Source organism: Octodon degus, unplaced genomic scaffold (assembly GCF_000260255.1).
Source record: "Octodon degus isolate 3935 unplaced genomic scaffold, OctDeg1.0 scaffold00057, whole genome shotgun sequence".
Taxonomy (NCBI): Eukaryota; Metazoa; Chordata; class Mammalia; order Rodentia; family Octodontidae; genus Octodon; species Octodon degus.
In genome coordinates, this window is record NW_004524633.1 from 13,345,902 (window position 1) to 13,364,816 (window position 18,915).

Consider the following 18,915-nt stretch of genomic DNA (forward strand, 5'->3'; position numbering starts at 1 on the left):
TTTCTGCCTACCTGTCCCAGGCATGAAGTGTGGGAATCAGCTTTACCTTCCCCAGATGTCTGGGAAAGCGTCTGCGTCCTTGCCAGACTCAGCACTCAGCACTCAGAGGTTCTCCCAGCTGGATGTAATTGGCCTCCCTTAGCCTGGGAGGTGTCTGATTGTGACTGTTCTTTTACTTGTGCTCACCACATTCTGAATTGGTAGTCTTTGCAGACCACACCTCCCTGCCTGGGGTTCCAGAGATGGGTCCTGACGTTGAAGGATGATTTCCACAACAGAGCTCCAAGCTGTGAAAAGTGATGGGCTTTATACGTCCTGAGTATAAAACTGCTACTGACAAGAGATAGGGAAGCCCTGAACATGTGGTATGTGATCCAAGCCCGTGGCCAGGCTCGCACTTCTGTTGGTGTAAGTCTGAGATTCTAATTTTAAAAGTTAAAAATAGGGAAGGATGGAAGAACAGTATTTCTGTATTAGTTAAATTTCATGCAAGCACCATACTTGGCAACATGTGAGGTGCCCATACTTGCTTGAAAGGGAAGGCGATCAAATGGCTTTTGCGGGGATTAGAGCCAAAAAAACACCCAAAAATCAAAAACTTGTTTTTGGACTAAAAAGACCTCCCTAACAAATAGTTCTTACATAGTTCAAATTCGTGGTTCAGGAGAGGAGCAATTACAGTTTTGCGAGATTCCCATTGAAACAGTGAAACTGAACTCAGTGTCCTTGTGTGATTCTTCTTAGCAGGACAAAGTAGCATTAATGACAGTAATTTCACATGTCACTGATGCCATTCTTAGACCTCCCTAGTGCTTACTGTAAATTGTAGGGACATCTGCTTTGCGTGTCCCATAGTAAACAGTGTTAGATGGAACCATAGTGCATACTTCAAAAACAGGGCGGGCATTTGGAAGCTGGTGGCTGTCGAATTTCTTACCTTTGGCGGGTGATGCATGTAATTACTGTGGTGGCATGAATAGATTAGGTGGCTCTTGGGACGTGTGGTACGGCACGGAGGGCTTGCCACCTCATATGAAAATGCCTCTGTTGTAGTGCAGGAGTCGCTTCAGTGGCACCACTGAAGTATAGTGCCACAGGAAAAGTGCTCAACCACAGGACATCAAGAAACTTAACTCTCACTTATTTTTGCTCATTTGAAATACAATTATCTTCTAAGAGACAAAAAATGGATCTGAGTCCAGACAAACTTAGATCACATCTAATAATTACCTACTTATATTCAAGCAGATAGTAAATACTGTTTTATAGCCCAGTTTTCCCCTTTGATATGTTTCCAATTTAAATAGTTATCTATATTTTTATTCGTCTCTAGTGCTAGGGTCTGAATGTACCATATTCTGAAATTCATATATTAAGCACTGCAATAAAGTGGTTGTAAGGGGTGGAATTTTGGGAAGATCACTGGGTAATGAAATTAAAATTATTCTACCCAGCTCAGAGGCCCGAGTGCCTGCTTGACAAGCACAAGGTCCTGAGTTCGATCCTTGGTACCAAAAAAAAATTTTTTTTCTGCCTCTGATCTCAGGAGAAGTAACAAAGTCAGGGTGTGACCATAACAGGTCGGGTTCCTGATGCCATATTCCTAAGTCCCCTAAAATTTGAATGTTTTAAACAGTGTTACAATGCGCACGTTCACAGCTACCTTTTCTTCTCTGTTTTCATGTTCCCTTGTATGAAATCTGGAAGTTGAGCGGTGCAGCCCTAGTTTGAAGACCCTAGAAATGCACTAAATAATAGCCCCCATCTCTCCTGTCTGTCAGTGAGACTAGTATCTTACATACTTTAATTTTATAAAGATGGTTTTCAAAAAGTTTGTACTTCATATGCAATTTTAATTTGCATTTCAGGGTAACACTTTCTGGTAAAGGGAATCAATCCTGTTTGTGACTGTTCCCCTTTACCTAGTCTGCCTGTGTGTCTAATGTGACTATTCTTTATGATTTGTTCAACTGAGGCTTCACTCAATTGATAGTAAATATTGTAATACTTGACATTTTTATACGTAATGGTAGTGGTAACCATTTTTCAAATGCTCTTGTGTATATCAAGACTTTATTCAATAGATGAGGGAATTGAAAATTCAAGAACTTCGGCCACCACAATATTAGTCCTTTGGTTTAATATGCAAAAGTACTCAAGAGCATCACATTATTTTTATGGATATACAAAGATCTCAGAATAAATTCATAAATGTCTCCTAATTACTGAATTGGATAAGAAGTTCTGAGCAGGATAGACTTCTGTAGGCTCAGAGGACATGAAAACCACTACAGGAAGTGTCTTTCTGGGTTTCTACAGCATGTCACCAAGTCCAGCATTTCCCAAGTATTTACTGAGGACCTGGACTTGGTGGAGGGCTTGGAGGGGGTTCCAAGCTGAACTGTGTGTGTGTGTTGTGGGGAGTACTGGGGGTATCAGGAAGAAAGATGTAAGAAATGAAGAGACAGCAGTGAGTCACAGAAATGCTTTCCACAGCATTCCGAAGTTCTCACAAAGCAGACACTAGGCAGATGCTCCCTTGGGTGGGCGTGGTAGGAAGGTGAGCAGAGTAATGGCTCCTGCTCTAGCATCAAGGTTGACTTCAGCTTCAAAAAGACCTCTTCAGATTCTTAAAATGTCCTCCCTCGCGTTCTTCAGCAAAGTCATACACACCGGTGACAACTTACAGTCTTTGCACGTCAGTACGGGGCATGAGACACCTGGATTGTAGCACATTCTATGACACCACTTAACTATGGTAAAGACAGCCTCCTGTGATGTCATTTTTCTGAACAACAAAAGGAAGATTTTTTATGAGGCTACAAGGAAGATGGGGAATAACAATACATGGTGGAAAACTCAGTGCATGCTGTAGAGGTGGGCTTGGTGGCTGGAGAGGAGATGCGCCAGGGCTGAGCTGCAGGAGCCTCAGGACGGGGCAGGTCCTGGTCTCCCCAGGCAGGACCCAGAGCTGTGTTTCATCCTCTCCTGTCACCCATGTCAGAGTGGCAACATCTGTCCTAGTCCTAGTTCCATTGTCTCCAGTGGGGCTCCTATTTTCCAGCCCCAGTTCAGATGAAAAATAGACCTTTGCTACGTGTAACTGTCCTGATTGATCTTAAAGAGCTCCTGGGCCAGGGGTCAGGGAGAGGTTGCCTCCTTATTTGAGTGTAGAAATTCTGTGTCACTTAAGTGGGAGAGGTGATTTGAATGTTCACACACAAAACTTTTTTTTAAACCCAGAAGACTTACTGTGCCATATCTGAAAATGGAAACCATTGTTACAAATTCAATTGCAAAATATTTACTTCCAGGAACCAGGGCAAAATCTCCAGAGAGCCACGAGTTGTTGTTAGTTCATTTCTTTCAGATGCTCTGGAACGAGTGTGCTGCTTTGCCAGCGTGATTTCGAACCACAAATTTCATCTTTGGTTAAAACTCCTCCAAGCGAGACCATGTGCAGTTGTCTTTGTTCGTCATTTATCTGTCAGAACACTGCCTGGCACAGTTAAGAGAGCGGTAAAAACTTGCTGCAAAAGTCCTGGTGGGAAAAGCTAGCTTTACAGGCTCTGCAGCAGAGCCCGGCACTTTTGAGAAGTTAAAAACGGAACTGTGTGGGAAAGGGTTCAGGAAACCTCTGATGTGGGCCAGGATGCAAATTCCGAGGGGCTTTTGCCCCACTAGGACAGGAGGTGGGCTGGTGAAACTGGATCAAGGCAGCCTGAGAAGACGGGCTTCATGGGTCCCCGGATGATGGCAAGCTCCTGGGGTGGGGGCAGAGGTTGAGATGCCAGGGACCGCGGAGGGCAGAGGCAAGGGCAAGCTGGCACCTGAGCAGGCCAGGAAAGGGCAGAGCTGCAGCCTCTGCACGCCATTCACCTGCAGGTTCTGCTCTGAGGGCAGACAGAAGGGCCCCATTTCCTAAGAGATTTTTGTCTGTCAGGGAAATCCACACAAGGGGTACGGTGCTGCTGCTCCATTACTGACAAAACAGAGCCAGGGAGAAGGACCGCAGGGGCTCTGAAGCCATGCAGCCTACGGTCCAGGGTTGGCCGTGTCCCACTGGTGCAACTGTGGCCAAGTTACGGAACTGTTCTGGGTCTCAGTTTCCTTACATGGAAAATGGGAGAACAATAGCGATTTCCCCTGAGAGCTGTTGTGATAATTCAGTAGGATGGTGCATATAGCAAACCCTGATGAAAATGAACTCGTGTAACTAGAGAGGGAATAAAGAAAAGCCCTCATTGTTCCCTGGCCTTCCCTCTCCTGGCCGCAGCTTTCTCTCCCTGGATCACACACCATCTCTGGAATGCCCTCTCTGATTGCTCCCCACCCTACACCCCAGCTCAGTGTAGATTAGCTACTGTGCTTCTGTTGGCATCCTACCTCACAGAGTGTCTCTACACAGAATGTTATAGTTCTCTCTCAAGTTTGTCTCCTGAGCAGACTTTCAGAAATGTTAGAGTAGGGTTAATTTGTTTTAGTAGTTCTGGGGCAAGCATGGGTCAACTTGACAGCAGTTAACTGCATTAACAGGGTTAACTATTTCACTATGGTGACTTCCTGGGCCGCTCTCAGGTGGCTCTGAGGGACGGCCTGCTCAAGCCCGCTGCCCCGTGGCCAAGGAAGGCCTTGGGTGGAGACTTGTTTCTTGTTCTCAACTAAGCAAAACAGACATTCAGGCCATTATCGAGTAATTTGGGCAAGGGCAGCAGCCAATGCACATGTTTTTATCTGAGTTACCCAAATTGGCTAATTCCCCATCCTGCAGTTTCTGGGTAATTACTCAATCTTCCACTTGGCTTTTGCTGCATAAATGTGGCCAGGGTTTTTTCAAAATCTGTGGAGTGGCTCCTCCTCTTCTCTACCTAATGCAGTTCAAAACCTAGAATTCACTGTTCACTGCACCCTCCGTGGCCATTGCCAAAGAGGACACACACGTGCAAACACACTCCTCGTGTGTAAGTTCTGCACAGTGGAAGCTTTTCATATTTTGACCTCAGATCAGGAATCCTTTCCTGTGACCCGAGAGGCACCACAGCTAGGAGGAAGACCACAGAATTGTGCTTCAGGTAGTGAATACCTTGGACTAATTTCATTCTGCCTATCATTACCTAGGTGGCCTTGGACATGTTTTTAACCCTTTTATCCCATTTTGTAACAGCATGGAATTCTCCAGAACGGATCCACTTCCCCACCTCTTACCGCCAACACCTAGTGCATGACACCATCTCTCCTCTGGACCATTAAAATAGCCACATGGCTACTTTCTGGCTTCTCTCTTAAACTATGTTCACATGTATTCACTAGATATTTCCTCTAGATCTGCTTTGCTGAGCCACACCTCCACCAGTGGCTTCCCTTCCGCCTCAGAAGAAAGCATAGCCTCTGTGTGGTCCTGAAAGGCCCTGAGGGGTGACCCCTCAGCACACCCCGTTACTCTCTGGTCTCAGGACTCACCTCTTTCTCCTCATGCACCAACTCTTCTGCCTTGGGGTGCAGGGAAGGTGACCAGGACTGAGTATTTAGCAGACTGGGGCTGTCGGCTTCTGGCCATGTGACTTTGCTTGATCTCGCAGAGTTCATTTTCTGGAAGGGAGCATGCTGCTACTTGCCTTGCAGGGCTAGGCTGAAAACCAAATGAGATATTAAGCATCAAGTGGATAGCACAGAGTCCGGTGGCCCCTGGAATGGGGGACGAGGTGAGGAGGAGGAAGGAGCAGCGCTCTGAAGGAGTAAAGTAGCGTTAGAGTTTTCCCTGCCACAGAACAGCCTTCTCCTTTATAGCCAGGTGTTATAGTTTGTGTGTTTTTGTCCCCCCAAAGCCTCATGCAGTCACTGAGGTGCAGTTCTACAGTTTGTGATTAATTCATGATCCAAGGCTGGGCTGATAGGTCTGAGTGCTGCTCAGATTATGGGTCTGAGTACTGCTGGGATTGTGGGTGTGAGTGCTACACCCAGCCTGGGGGCAGATAGCCTAAATGTAACAAGAGAAAGACAGAGACATAGACTTGCTCCCTGTTGCCACTGTGGCTGGTACTCCTCCCTTCCTCTTGCTGTTCTGCTGCCTTCCGCTGCCATGAACTGCTGCTCTCTGCTGTGAGCCACTCAGCCTTGGGGCCAGCTGAGTATGGACTGAAACCTCCAGTAACTGTGAGCTAAATAAACCCTCCCTTCCTTCATTTTGGGAGTTGGGTATTTGTCCCAGCAATGAGAGAAGAGTAACTGAGATACCACGTCTTTAATTTCAAGCCCAGATCCTGCACAAGCCTTTTCTTTCGATGTTCTTAGTAGAACTATCTAAAGGCCTGTCGCCAAGCCACCTAAATGTACCCCTACTCTGCCCTGTGTGCCCACAGCTCTGTTCCATTCTAGCCTGAAAGAGGCCAATCCCCCAGTGATTTTGAAGTCCGGCTGATCTTCACTGCTCTGTGGCCTCCCCCGTTCTCCCTAGCACTGCTCCTCAGTGGGCCCCGCCTACTAAGGCCTTTTTGTTTTTTGTTTATTTGCGTTTTTACATTTTTTTCCATAATTTTATTGATAAATAGCAATGAGACAGTTTCAAACCAAATTGGTAGGACAGTTTCAATAATTAACACATTGCATACATTGTTCCTAGTGGTTAATTACTGTACAAGATGCAGACATGATATCCTATTTACAAACTCTATTAGAAAAAATCCCTCTATTCATTAAAAGAATGTAACTATATATCTATCCTAACCATTTTGAATACACAGATACAAAATGGACATTCATCTGTATCCCCTTTTTTGTTTAGTTCCATTATTTGAATATTATAGGTGTGTAAACTCAGCAAAATTTTCTAAAAGAGTCCAGTAGTCCATAATAGTATTGGGTCTTCTGCTTCACTGGCAATGTCAGAAATTGTTGACCTGAGTCCCCTACAGCTCAGCCTAACAGCATGACTTTACTTCTTATTGTACTGTAACGTCATGTAACTCAGTAATGTCCCAAGTTTTCTGATCAAGGAGATTATGGGGCCAAAGAGGAAAATGATCGATGATGTAGAGTGTGCCTAAGGAGAGTCTCATGGAGAGAAAACATTCTCTCAGGCTTTCACAGAGAGCACACTGGCCAAGCAATGACCGTGACTCATCCACATGGCTGACACTGACAAAGGATCTATAATCTGAGGTACAGGATCTCAGGATAAATCCTGAGGGGATTTCACTGATCATATCAGATGCAAAAGCTACAACTCTTGTTGCACAGGTCTTGCTTTATCTTGGTCTTAACCATCCAGCAGAAAAGTATAAAAACTATGGCCTCTTTGAATCTGGAGGGAGATGTTCGGTCTTTGCCGGTGAAGGTGGCGCACTTACACCTCAGAGCTTGCAGCACCTCCCGGGTGTTCTGTGGGACGAGTGTGCTGGGAGTCGGACTGCGCTGCACCTGCACGTGTGCTCTTCCAGCGGATGTGCCCCAAATGTAGGGTCCAGGGCTCCGCAGAGCTCGCTGGCTGGGTTCTCCCTCTTGCTAGCCAGTGTCCATGCCAGCCCATGCATGGGTCACACATAGGTCGCATCTGCAGAATCATTTTTCTCTGCTCCACGGAAAGGTCAAATCTTTAGTGCTCCTGGATTAAGGTTACTTGGGGACTAACAAGTATAAGAAGCCATGGATTTTAGGCTGGCCATCTTATATGGCGACTGGGCAATTAGTAAAACTAAAGGGGTACATAATATAAAATCCTGTATTTAATAGTCTAGGAAATTGGAGACGTGTCACATATTGAGCCTAAACAATGGAAAAATATTACTCAGTTGGCCAGCAATGCAATAAAAAAATTAAAGACCAACCAACCAAAAAGCCCGCACAAATGCTATCTTCGTTATGGGCCACTTGACTTGCTTTTTAAGCCTTCCCCACCGACCATGTTCTCTAAGCAGGCAGACGGTCAGCGCTCTGGGCTCCGGAAGTTCCAGGTGCTTACAAGCCATTGGAACGTGGGCCACGGACTCCAGAGGGCAAGGACTGAAGGGTAGCAGGCTCTAACCGGTGCTGCGCCGCAGCGGTTCTTCCATTGTAAGCCGCCCAGGCGCGGCCGCAGCCTGGGGCGATGGCGCAGAGGTGGCGCCTGGGGATTATTTGCCTCTGTCAAGATAGGAAGAAGTCTCGGCCTCTCTTAAGCCCCTCTAGATGGCTTTCTATAGCAGCCAGTCAGAGACCACAAGCTCAGTCCCGTTGAGAAGCCGAGGGGCAGATGCAGGGGCTTAAGCGGCACTTCTGTGATCAAGATTCAGCGCTAATTCTGCTGTTGGCCCTCTTTAATCTATCATTTACTTATCAAAGATCTGCTCTGAACTGGAGCCCAAGATTTACCACTCAACATCAAGCGCCAGGGTAAGTTTCTTTCACGCCCACTGCACAGACGGTACAGCTGAGGCTCAGCATGGCCAAGTAACTGCTTTGGGAAGCTAAGTAGGAGCCAGGCTCTCTCCACCCCAGTACAAATGTTACAGCCAAGACTGCGAGGGACAGAGAGAGAGAGGCAAGGGGCTTGGGAGCAAACCAAGACACTCCGCCCTGAGCCAGCCCCAGGGGCTCCAAACATTATAACAAACAACTGGATCGATTCTGCTTACACCGAAATTCCTTTTGCTCACTTTTTCAAATTCCATGACTGAAAGGCTGTTTGGCGCGACTCAGTTGCCAAGATGTGAGTCATTTGTTTGAATGAGAGAATTCGGTACCCAGCGTCTACATATTTTCAGATATTCAGACTTTTTGGCCTGGCACAGAGACACAAGCTTGAGCCTAGTATTCTAATTTTCAGGTAGCAAAGCTGAGCCAGGGAACAGCCAGGAGGTGGAGCCTATGATGATTATTATTGTTATTATTATTTTAAAGCAAAATTCAAAGGGTCAGCCAAATAGCTCAGCGGATTAAAGCACCTGCAAGCAGGCGCAGGGGTTCAATCCCTGGGCCTGCTGTGCTGGCCCTGCCCCCGGGGCGCACTGAGATAGCTAATGAGACCGGGCTTGGTGGTACATGCCTGTAATCCCAGCACTTGGCAGGCTGTAAACTGAAGAATCACTAGGAGTCTGATCTACATAGTGAGACCCTGAACACCCTGCAGTTCCCCCCCCCAAAAAAAAAGAAAAAGAAAAATTCAAACAATAGGAGGGTAATAATGATTAATATATTGCATATTTTTATCTTTAAATTATAGTTACTCAGAGTACAAGATAATGATGTTTAATTGTCCAAATAAACTAAGAGAATTTATTTATTTATTTATTTATTTATTTTTTTTTTTTCCAGGTCCCAGCTGAGGATTTATTGGCGTATATGCAACCATATAAAAACATAAGTTATGAAAAACACAGTCACAATGTGCCCTCCCCATGCCCCCAGCCCCAGCAACCCCCTTCTGTGGGAGGGAGGGAGAGGAAGGGGGACCCCAAACTGCCTAAGAATGCCACAGGCCCTGGGTGCCGCCTCAGCGCATCCGGTAGTCGGTGGAGCAGGACAGCTCGCACAGCTGGCCCTTGAAGTCCAGGTCGATGGTGAAGTCCAGGTCACGGTTGTTCTTGGCGTTGGGCCGCATGCCAATGGTGCCAAAGATCTCCTCGCCTGTCTTCACCGTCAGATAGTCCTCCATGTAGAACACTGTCTGCTTCCAGTGTGTGTATGGGGACTCGGGGCTGGTAGAGAAGCCGGTCCGCTTGTGGCAGCGTGTGAACTCAATATTAAAGTAGGCCACGAGCGCGTGCACGTAGTCGTTCCGCTTCACTTGCAGGCAGAATGGGGAGGTAAAGGTCAGGTCTTCCACCTTGACAGTGTAGATGTCCACCTCCTTTATGAGGCAGGCATTGGTGACCAGCTGCTTTGGGTCCACCACGTCCACCAGGGGCTCCTTGATGGCCACATCCTTGATGCAGGACATGTCGAAGCCATACACATTCTCCCACCAGTGGATCTTGTAATCTTTGTACTGCCGGTCCTCAATGGCTGTCACATACAACGTGGCCCGGTCAGGGAAGATGAGGCCGTCGGGCGCCAGCCACTTGTCGCGGGCGTAGAGCACAGTGTTGAGCATGGACTCGTAGAAGAGACAGTAACCCATCCACTCGCTGATGATGATGTCCACCTTTTCCACTGGCAGCTCCACCTCCTCCACCTTCCCCTTGATGATGGTCACCACGTGGTCTAACTTGTTGGCTTTGACGATCTTCATGGCATAATCAGAGATACTGGAACACTCGATCCCGATGACCTTTCGGGCTCCTGCCTTGGCAGCGAACATGCAGAGGATCCCCGTGCCCGAGCCCACATCCAGCACCACTTTGTCCTTAAAGAGGTGCCGGTTGTGGAACATGGAGTTGCGGTACGTGAGGGTCCGCACTTCATCCTTCAGCATCTCCTCGTGGATGCCGAAGTGGGCATAGGAGTCAAAGTAGTAGTCTTTGGACGTCATGTCCTCTGCATTGGGCTTCTCACTGGTTTCCGCAGGGCCACAGGAAACCTCCATGATGCAGTTCACGGCCTCAGCTGCCGCCATCTTCACCAGCACCTACTCCTCCTCCGGCCGCTGAGACCCCCCCCTCTAAACTAAGAGAATTTAGTAATGTAATTATTGTAACTGTCATATATATATAGATATATATTGATATATATCTATTTCACTCCCACTACACAGACAGTACAGTTGAGGCTCAGCATGACCAATATATATTTTAGTATATGTGCTGCCGAAGCAAGCACGACCAATATATATACATTTTTCCCCTTTCCTTCTTTTATCCATTCCCCAACCTAGTTTCTCTTTCCTTTTGAAGTCTGTTCCCACTTTACAATACCTGCTGCACAGTTTGGATCTTGTTTACCCCTTCAGCTTCTCACACTAGTGTGACAACATGCTGTTTACACACAACATCTGGTTTATTTCACTTATGAGTATGGTCTTGAGTTGTACCCATTTGCCTATAAAAGGCTCTTGGCTTAATAGTACTCCAGTGTAGAAAAGGACCACATCTTTTCTGTTATCCATTCCTCAGTTGATGGGCATTTGGGTTGCTTCCAAATTGTCAGGCTATGAACAGCAGTGCACATATAACTGTGGTATGTTGTTTTTAATTCTTCTGGGAAGATGCCCAGCTTGGTCAAATGGGACCTCCAATCCTACTTCTTTGAGGAATCTCTGCGCTGATTCCCACAGTGGTTATACCATTCTGTAAGCCCACCAACAATGGAGAAAGTTCTTTTTCCTCAGACCCTGTAACATTTGTTACTGATTGATTTCTTGATAATAGCCATTCTCTTAGGGATGAGATGGTATCTCGGTGTTGTTTTAATTTATATCTCTCAAATGACCAATGATGCTGAACATTTCTTCACATATTTATTTGGTTTGTATTTCTTTATCTGAGAAGAGCATATTCATCTCAGATGCCCATTTTTGGACTGGATCTTTAAATTTAGGATGTCTTATTTTTTTCAGTAGAGTTCTTTATATATTCTTTTTTTTAAAAAAAACGTATTTATATTAGGGTTTACAGGGTCTTACTACACAGATTGGATTTGTAGTGATCCTTCCTGTCTTTCAGCCTTCCAAGCAGTGGGATTACAGGCCCATGTGTACCGCCATGCCTAATCTCAGTCACTTTCTCAGCACACGCAGGAGGCAAGGCTGGCATGGCAGGCCAGAGATTGAACCCCTAGCCCCTGCATCTGCCTAAGCAGGCACTTTAAACTTTATATATTCTTGATAGTAATCTTTTGAGGAACAGCTGGCAAACAATTCTTTTCCCATAGGTGGGCTGTCTCTTAACTCTGTTGGAGGTTTCTCTTGCTGTGCAAAAGTTTTTTTTAATAACATGTCAATTCTTTATTATAATTCTTTTGTTGATTTTGTGTTAGAGCATGTGATCAGGGTCTTATTCATAAAGTCTTTGCCTACACCAGTGTCTTCAAGAGCTTTACCTATTCTATCTTTCAGCAGATGTAATGTTTCTGTGTTAATAATTAGAAATTTGATTCATTTCATATTTACCGTAGTGCATGGTGAAAGATATGGCTCCAGTTTTAATCTTTCACCTGTGCAGGGTCAGTTTTTCCAGCACCATTTATTAAAGAGGATGTCTATCTTCCACTGAATGTTTGGCATCTTTGTCAAAGATAAGGTGACTGAGTATTTCTTGAGTTGTTTCTTCAGATCTGAAGATACATTGATCTTCAACTGTTGCTCTTGATTTTTTTAACTCATTATTAACTTTATTGAAAATCAGTAATTATATAGCAAACTAAAAATTGTAGACAAATATTGAAATATTTGTGGTCTTTTTTGCCAGTACCATGCTGGTTTTTTTTTTATCATAGTAGCTTTATAGTATAATTTCAAATCAGGTATTGTGATGCCCCCTGCCTTGCCTTTGTTGCCCAGAATTGCCTTGCTGTTCTAGGTCTCTTCTAGTTCCAAATGAATTTTAGTATTTTTTCTCTAATTCTCTGAAATATGCTATTTGAATTTTCATTAGAATTGCACTAAATCTGTATAGCAGTTTAGGAAGTATGGCCATTTTCACTATATTGGTTCCTCCTACCCAAGAACCAAGGGTATCTTTCCATTTTCTGATATAGAGGGAGCCAACTTTTGGAAAATAATTTCTATACTTTGTGTGCCAATTGGCCCAAATACAACCACTGCTTCCAAAATGGGAAGGATCCAGTGTACTTCTTGTCACTCTCTGTCAATCCCTTTCCTAAAGAGGCCAAGTGGTGGCAATAAAGGGGAGAGGTGATACCAGGAGTGCTTTAAGAGCAGCTAGCCCAAGCTGGAGCCACGGGACAAATGCCACGGAACTGTGCTGCGCTGTCATGTGGCAAAGCCTGAGGCAAGCAGGCGGCAGCACCGTGCTTTCTCACATCTCAGGTGAGGCTTTCTCACATTTTTCTTGTGGCTCAAACCCAGGGCCTTGTTCAAGTAAGACAAGCACTCCACCGCCCAGCTATGTACCCATCCACCAAGAGACGCTTTCTAAGATTTCTCTTCCTTTCCCTTGTTTTTCCACCAAACAAATGAAGCTAAGCAGGTTGAGCAAAGCCAGTCCTTGAGACTAAGTAGCAGAGGAGGAGGCACAGTGAGTCTGAGGCTGCGCTAATGGACATGCCAGAGCTGTGGTGGGGAACCTGTGGCACGTGTGCTGTAGTGGGCATGCCGAGCTCTCTCTGTGGGCACAGGAGCCGAGCAGCCCCAGCAGCTGAGCACCACATATTCAGGTTTAACTGCAGCGTTGACACTTCGCTATAAGCAAGTGGGTTCTGAGTTTCAGTTTGGGTACTTGGCCTCTAAAATGTTCTCCATCACTGGAATAGAGTAACTTTAGCTCCTACATTGAATGCTGGGCCAACAGCTTGGCAGAATGATTGGTGTTTGTGTAGGATGGGAAATCTCATGCTGGAAACTTCAGGGATGCTCTGGAAGAATAATAGCAGAGAGATTTGTATAGCAGCTGCTCGCTCTATCTCTGGCCCTGACCAAAACTTTCCTCATCTGTCATCTCTTGAAGCATAAGAATTCCTCTCTTGCAATAACATTTTAATCTCATTTTAATGTCCTTCTTCATGAAGAGGATTTCTGCAGCCTAATTCCATGACTGAGTAACAAACTCCATCCGCAGCACATCACAGCGATTCACACTGCCGCTTGCACACACGTGGGCCGTCACGCCGCTGCTGAGCTATCCCACAAGCACATTTAAAAGTAATTCGTGATTTTGGCCTCGAAGTCTGGGGCTAGCAGTCATTACTCTGCGAGAAGATTTCAAAAGAGAGCAGGGTAGCTTGACGGGAGTGGAGCGCATCCATCCAAACTCATCCAGTGTTGCTTTTGACAAAACCTCCCATCGTGGTGAGATGCAGGCAGTGCCTGGACGTAGAAGCTGTGTCTCTGCCGGCATCGGATCTCCCCCCCGCCTATGGGCTTCATTTTATTTTCCCTAACTTTGGGTTTGAAATTCACATCTTTTCCTTTTCCAGGGTGTTCTGAGGCTCAAGCAATAATGTGCCGGGACACATTTTCCAGAGCATCTGCCTGGATTCTCCCGCCTCAAATGGTTTTTAATCCCCCTTCGTTTTGTCATCACACACTTGGTGCTCGCAGAAGGCTGGAACTGTCTTTAGAGATCAGCTCCTCCGTTCCCTTCATTTTGCTTTCTGAATCCAAATTCTCCTCCTCCCAGCTTCTCCTTAGAAATGGAAACAAAACTAAGAATTTGGGCCCCTGCCTGGATCTCCCAGGAACGCGCTGGGCTCTGTGAAAGGCATTCGTTGCTAGTGAGTCTCTCCGAGTGAAGACACTGCTCCCAGCTCTCCGGGACTACCTGCTTGTACCCTAAAATAGCTCTGTGCTGGAAACTGCAGTGGCAAACTCTGCCTGCTGCTTCTTTCCAGCTCAGGATCTCTGGAAGGGGGGACTCTGTCAGGAAGGGGATTCGGACTCAGCCTGTTGGGGGAGCCTTTGGGAGCCCCCATTTCCATTAGAAAACAAGGTATTTTAGAAAAATAAAACCAGAACGATATTGAAACAAATGCCTGACGTTTTATAAGAATGTAATACGTGCTAGACACGGAGCCGGGTCTTACATATGTTAAATCACTTTAATCCTCTTTGTATCCCTGAGTTAGTTCTTGCCATCCCCACCCCATCACAAAAGCTTTCCAATGGCAGAGCTAGGATTTAAATCTAGACACTTTAGCCCTAGAATACTTACTCTTAATCATCATGCTGTTTGTTTCTAAAAATATAAGGTATGGAGCTGGGGAGATAGCTCAGCAGTCTAAGTGCCTGCCTGTCAAGCACAAGGAACTGGGTTCGGTTCCCCCGTTGCCGTGTCAGCCCTGGAACCCCTGGAACCCACTGAAATCAAGTGTGGTAGCACCTGTAATCCCACTGCTGGAGAAGCAGAGACACAAGGATCACTATGAGTCTGAGCTGTGTAGTGGGACCCTGAACCAAATAAATAAATAAATGACTAAAAACAGTCATATGTAAAAAATAACCAAAAAAGGAATGAACAAAAAGCTTTTTTTTTTTACAGTGCTGGGGACTGAACCCAGATAAGTGCTAGTTGCCTAAGCTTAACTTCTTGCCTACAGATCATCAGAGAGAACCTAATCTTTTTAGTATTCTAATGTAGTAATTCCGAGACCCCATCCTAACTACAAGGGTACCCTTTGTCCCATGGTAGCTTCCAGAATCCCAGTTTTCCTTCTCTGTGTATAGACTCAGCCTGTTACCCTGGGCCCAACGACAGAGTATTTTTTTTTTTTTTGCCCAGAGAGTACCTTGTCATTTTGTTGGTTCTTGTACTGCAGAGTGAGGGGAGTGGCTGACACTGGAGACCAGTCATGCCTGCAGGGCTAAGTGAGGCCAACATGGAGAAAACGGAGCTTTCGAGGTGAGAGCCGTTAGGTGGAGGGGTTTCAACTGCCATCCACCTCCAGAGGGCATAAATAAACGCGCTGTGGTTGCTGAGCAGCTCCCGTTCTCCCACCAGGAGCAAGAGCTCCACCTGACCTGGGCTTTCTAAATTCTGGCTCTTGTCTGCATTTCTTCATCCTCCACTGTTCTCCCTCTGGGAAATTCAGGAGCTGCCCTGGCAGCATAATGTCACTGTGCGTCATAGTGTCACATAGTATCATAGTGTCACTAAACTGGCAGTCTAGTGAAGTTGCTGGGCACCCCATCTCCTGTGCTGATAAGCTCAAATCTTGGTCCTGGATTAACCCACTATCCACTAAGATTGGCCCTGCAAGTGTCAGGCTCCTGTCCCTGCCCCTGTTCCAGCTAAGGACTAGGTGTGCCGGAGTGACCTTCTACCTCCCAAAATTCAGGTCGCAATAATGTTATAGTCTGTTTAACACACACACACACACACACACACACACACACTCCACAACCACCTACGCCAAGATATGTCTGATATGACCTGGAGCCTACGACCAGCCTCATCTGGCTCCAAACCCTCAGCCCTGAAAGCAATGCTGTATCCTATGTTGGTATAAGTGACAGTTCCTATGTAGAAATCGGCCACACACACCCTCCCACTCTTCAGGGTAGAAACTGATAGAATACTAAAGTGCATGGCAGCAGACAGAGAGCATCTCCACTCCTCCTGGTTTTCATAAGGCATTTTCTCTAAATGTGTCTGACTGGGTACCCCCCTTCTTCTCTTCTCTGCAGAAATAGAGATTGGAGATGAGTGAGGTAAGAAGGAATCCTGGGAATGGTTGCTCCACTTCAGGGAGCCAGCTGCCTTGGAGAAGGGGAGCTGAGGCTTGCTTGCTTATTTTCTTTCTTTTCTTTTTCTTTCTTTTCTTTTGTGGTGAGCTCAGCCCACCCTGGTGGCAGGGCTGGCCTGGCATGTGGTGCCGGGGATTGAACCGCAGCCCCTGCACTTGCTGAAGCTTGCCTAAGCAGGTGCTTTAGACCACTGAGCTATCTTGCTGGCCCCACTCAGGCTTTCTCTTAATGGATCAGACACAGAAGTCAAGGAGCCACTGAGCCACAGAAGTCCCTAAAGGCTTAGGACTGCCTTGTGTGGGAGCTTTCCCTGGATGTTAAATGGGACAAGTGGCTGACAGGGCAGGCAGGACGGAACAGGTTTGGGACAGCAGAAGAGAGGAGCCTGGCACAACCTGCAGGTGGAAGGGAAAATTCAGAATGCATTTTTTCCACAAGACCATTTATGCTGTATTTCATGTTCAAGGAATGACCATTAAGCAAGAAAGGGTACTTTAGCCCTGTTCTGGCTACTGTGAGGACCAGGATGGGATTTTTATCAGTAAGGTTTCAACACAGAAACATAATTAATTAGGCTCTTTATCTATTATCTATCTATCTATCTATCTATCTATCTATCTATCTATCTATCTGCCTGCCTGCCTGCCTGCCTGCCTGCCTATGATGGATAGAGAGATAGATGATAGGTAGATAAATAATATATTGATAGACTATAGTGATAGAACTAGATGGATGGGCAGATAGATATAGATTTTAAAGCATTGACTCACATGATTATGGTTCTGGTGGGCTTGAAATCTATGGGTACGCCAAGCAGGATAAACATAGTCTTTATGCTGAAGTCCTTCCTGGAGAAACCACTCCTTTTTAAGTCTTTCTGTGCATTGGATGAAGCTTATTCACATTTTAAAAAGTAATCTGCAGTTTTTATTTGTTTGTTTTTAGAGTTACTTGTTTTGCTCCAAGATTAAATGTTAATCAAGCATATAACTCCCGCAACATCTAAGTTGATGTTTGAAGAAACCACTGGTCACCATAGCACGTCCACGTTATCACATGGAATTAAGCATCACAGGGTCCAACCTCCTTCTGATAATTATGGCATTATGGGAAGTGCTTTGTGGGGCATGGAGAGCTGGGGAAAGTTGCTAGACTTTAGGTGGCAGCAGTTTCTAAGCAGAAACTATCTAAAGGGATTTCCTTAATCTCCACCACTCTTACTTCCAATTCTCCGTGGCTAATCTGTATGCAGCTGGTGAGAACATTTTGGGCTGTCCAGGAATAAGGCTTTCTCAGCTCTCTGGTTAGGAACAGCATCCCAGCTGTCCTTGGTGTGCTGCACCCAGTGAAAGGCTCCAAGGACACTATTTTCATCCTCTTCTTAGGGATTAGGAGAAGGAAATGATTTGAGAAGACGCAGTCCTCCCTGTTACAGGTGTCACTGTAGCATAACAATAGAGAATAGTTTCTGGCAACTTTGCTGGGTAACTTCTCAGAAAGCTGTGAAAGGGCAGCAGCTGCGATTCCCTGGGTGCCTTCAATGATGGCAGCATCATGTTGGACGCTTACATGCGTGGTTTAAAAAACACTAATGGGGCTGGGGACATAGCTGAGTAACATAAGCACCTAGCTGATAAGCACAAGGTCGAGACTTCAATTCTTGGTATAAAAGAAGGAAAGCAAGAAAGCAAACAAGCAAGCAAGCAAGAAAGAAAGAGGTAAGTACTTAACAGCTGAGAATACAGATAATAGTGAATTTTAGTAGCTTTTCCTATGCTCATCCAGTGAGGAGTTAAGCCAGAACATAATTAGAAACTCTGCCAATTAGCTGTGCTAGCATTTGTCTCAGTTACTTTCCACTCATTGCTGGGACAAAATATCCAACACCCCAAATTAAGGAAGGAAAGGTTTATTCAGCTCACAGTTAGGCAGAGCAGCATATCGCAGAGGGCAGCAGTTCATGGTGGTGGAAAACAGCCAAGCGAAGGGAAGAGACCCAGCTGCAGCTTCTAGCAAGCCTCTCTCCCTTTCTTCCTTCCATGCTGATGGTGAAGACTGGACTCCTCAAAGGAAATGGCTCTCTCCATCCTTCCCCAGTTCCCTTTTATGTCTTTTAAGTGCTGAGTCACTCATGGGTGGGCCCTCCACACCCTAAGGAGGGCCCTCCATGCCCTAGGGAAGGGCCTCCATGCCCTGCACAGGACCCTCCATGCCCTAGGCAGGGCCTTCCAGACCCTAGGTTATGGAATTGCTGAGCCAATTTAATTAAACTTTTAACTTCTCAAGTTGACACAATGCATCAACCACTGCAGCATAGAAGTTCTGAACTCCTGGGACCAGAGTGAAACTATGCCTAAACTAAGCTGTGGCTCTGAGAAAGCACAGAGGCAGGAGTGGTAGGAAGATGTACCCTCTGGGCCATGCCCCCAGAGACCACCTCTTCTACTCATGCCCCATCTACTAACAGCACATTGAGCTATCTACTCATCAAAGGACTCATCCACCTGCATGATCCAATCTCCTCACAGAGGCCACCCCAATGATCATGTGAGACTCGCGGGGGGGGGGACATCTAGATATAAATGGTGACATCACAGGTGTGAGTAGATCTACTGTTGAGACCATTCTATCTGCAAAGCAAATAT

At 45.9% G+C, this 18,915-nt stretch overlaps 1 pseudogene across 1 annotated transcript; it reads right to left on the minus strand.

Moving 5' to 3' along the window:
* Nucleotides 1-9,339: 9,339 nt before the first annotated feature.
* LOC101587974 lies at nt 9,340-10,562 on the minus strand (annotated as a pseudogene). The gene has a single exon (XR_002821618.1). The product of XR_002821618.1 is annotated as a protein arginine N-methyltransferase 1 pseudogene (transcript).
* Between the last annotated feature and the right edge of the window lie 8,353 nt (nt 10,563-18,915).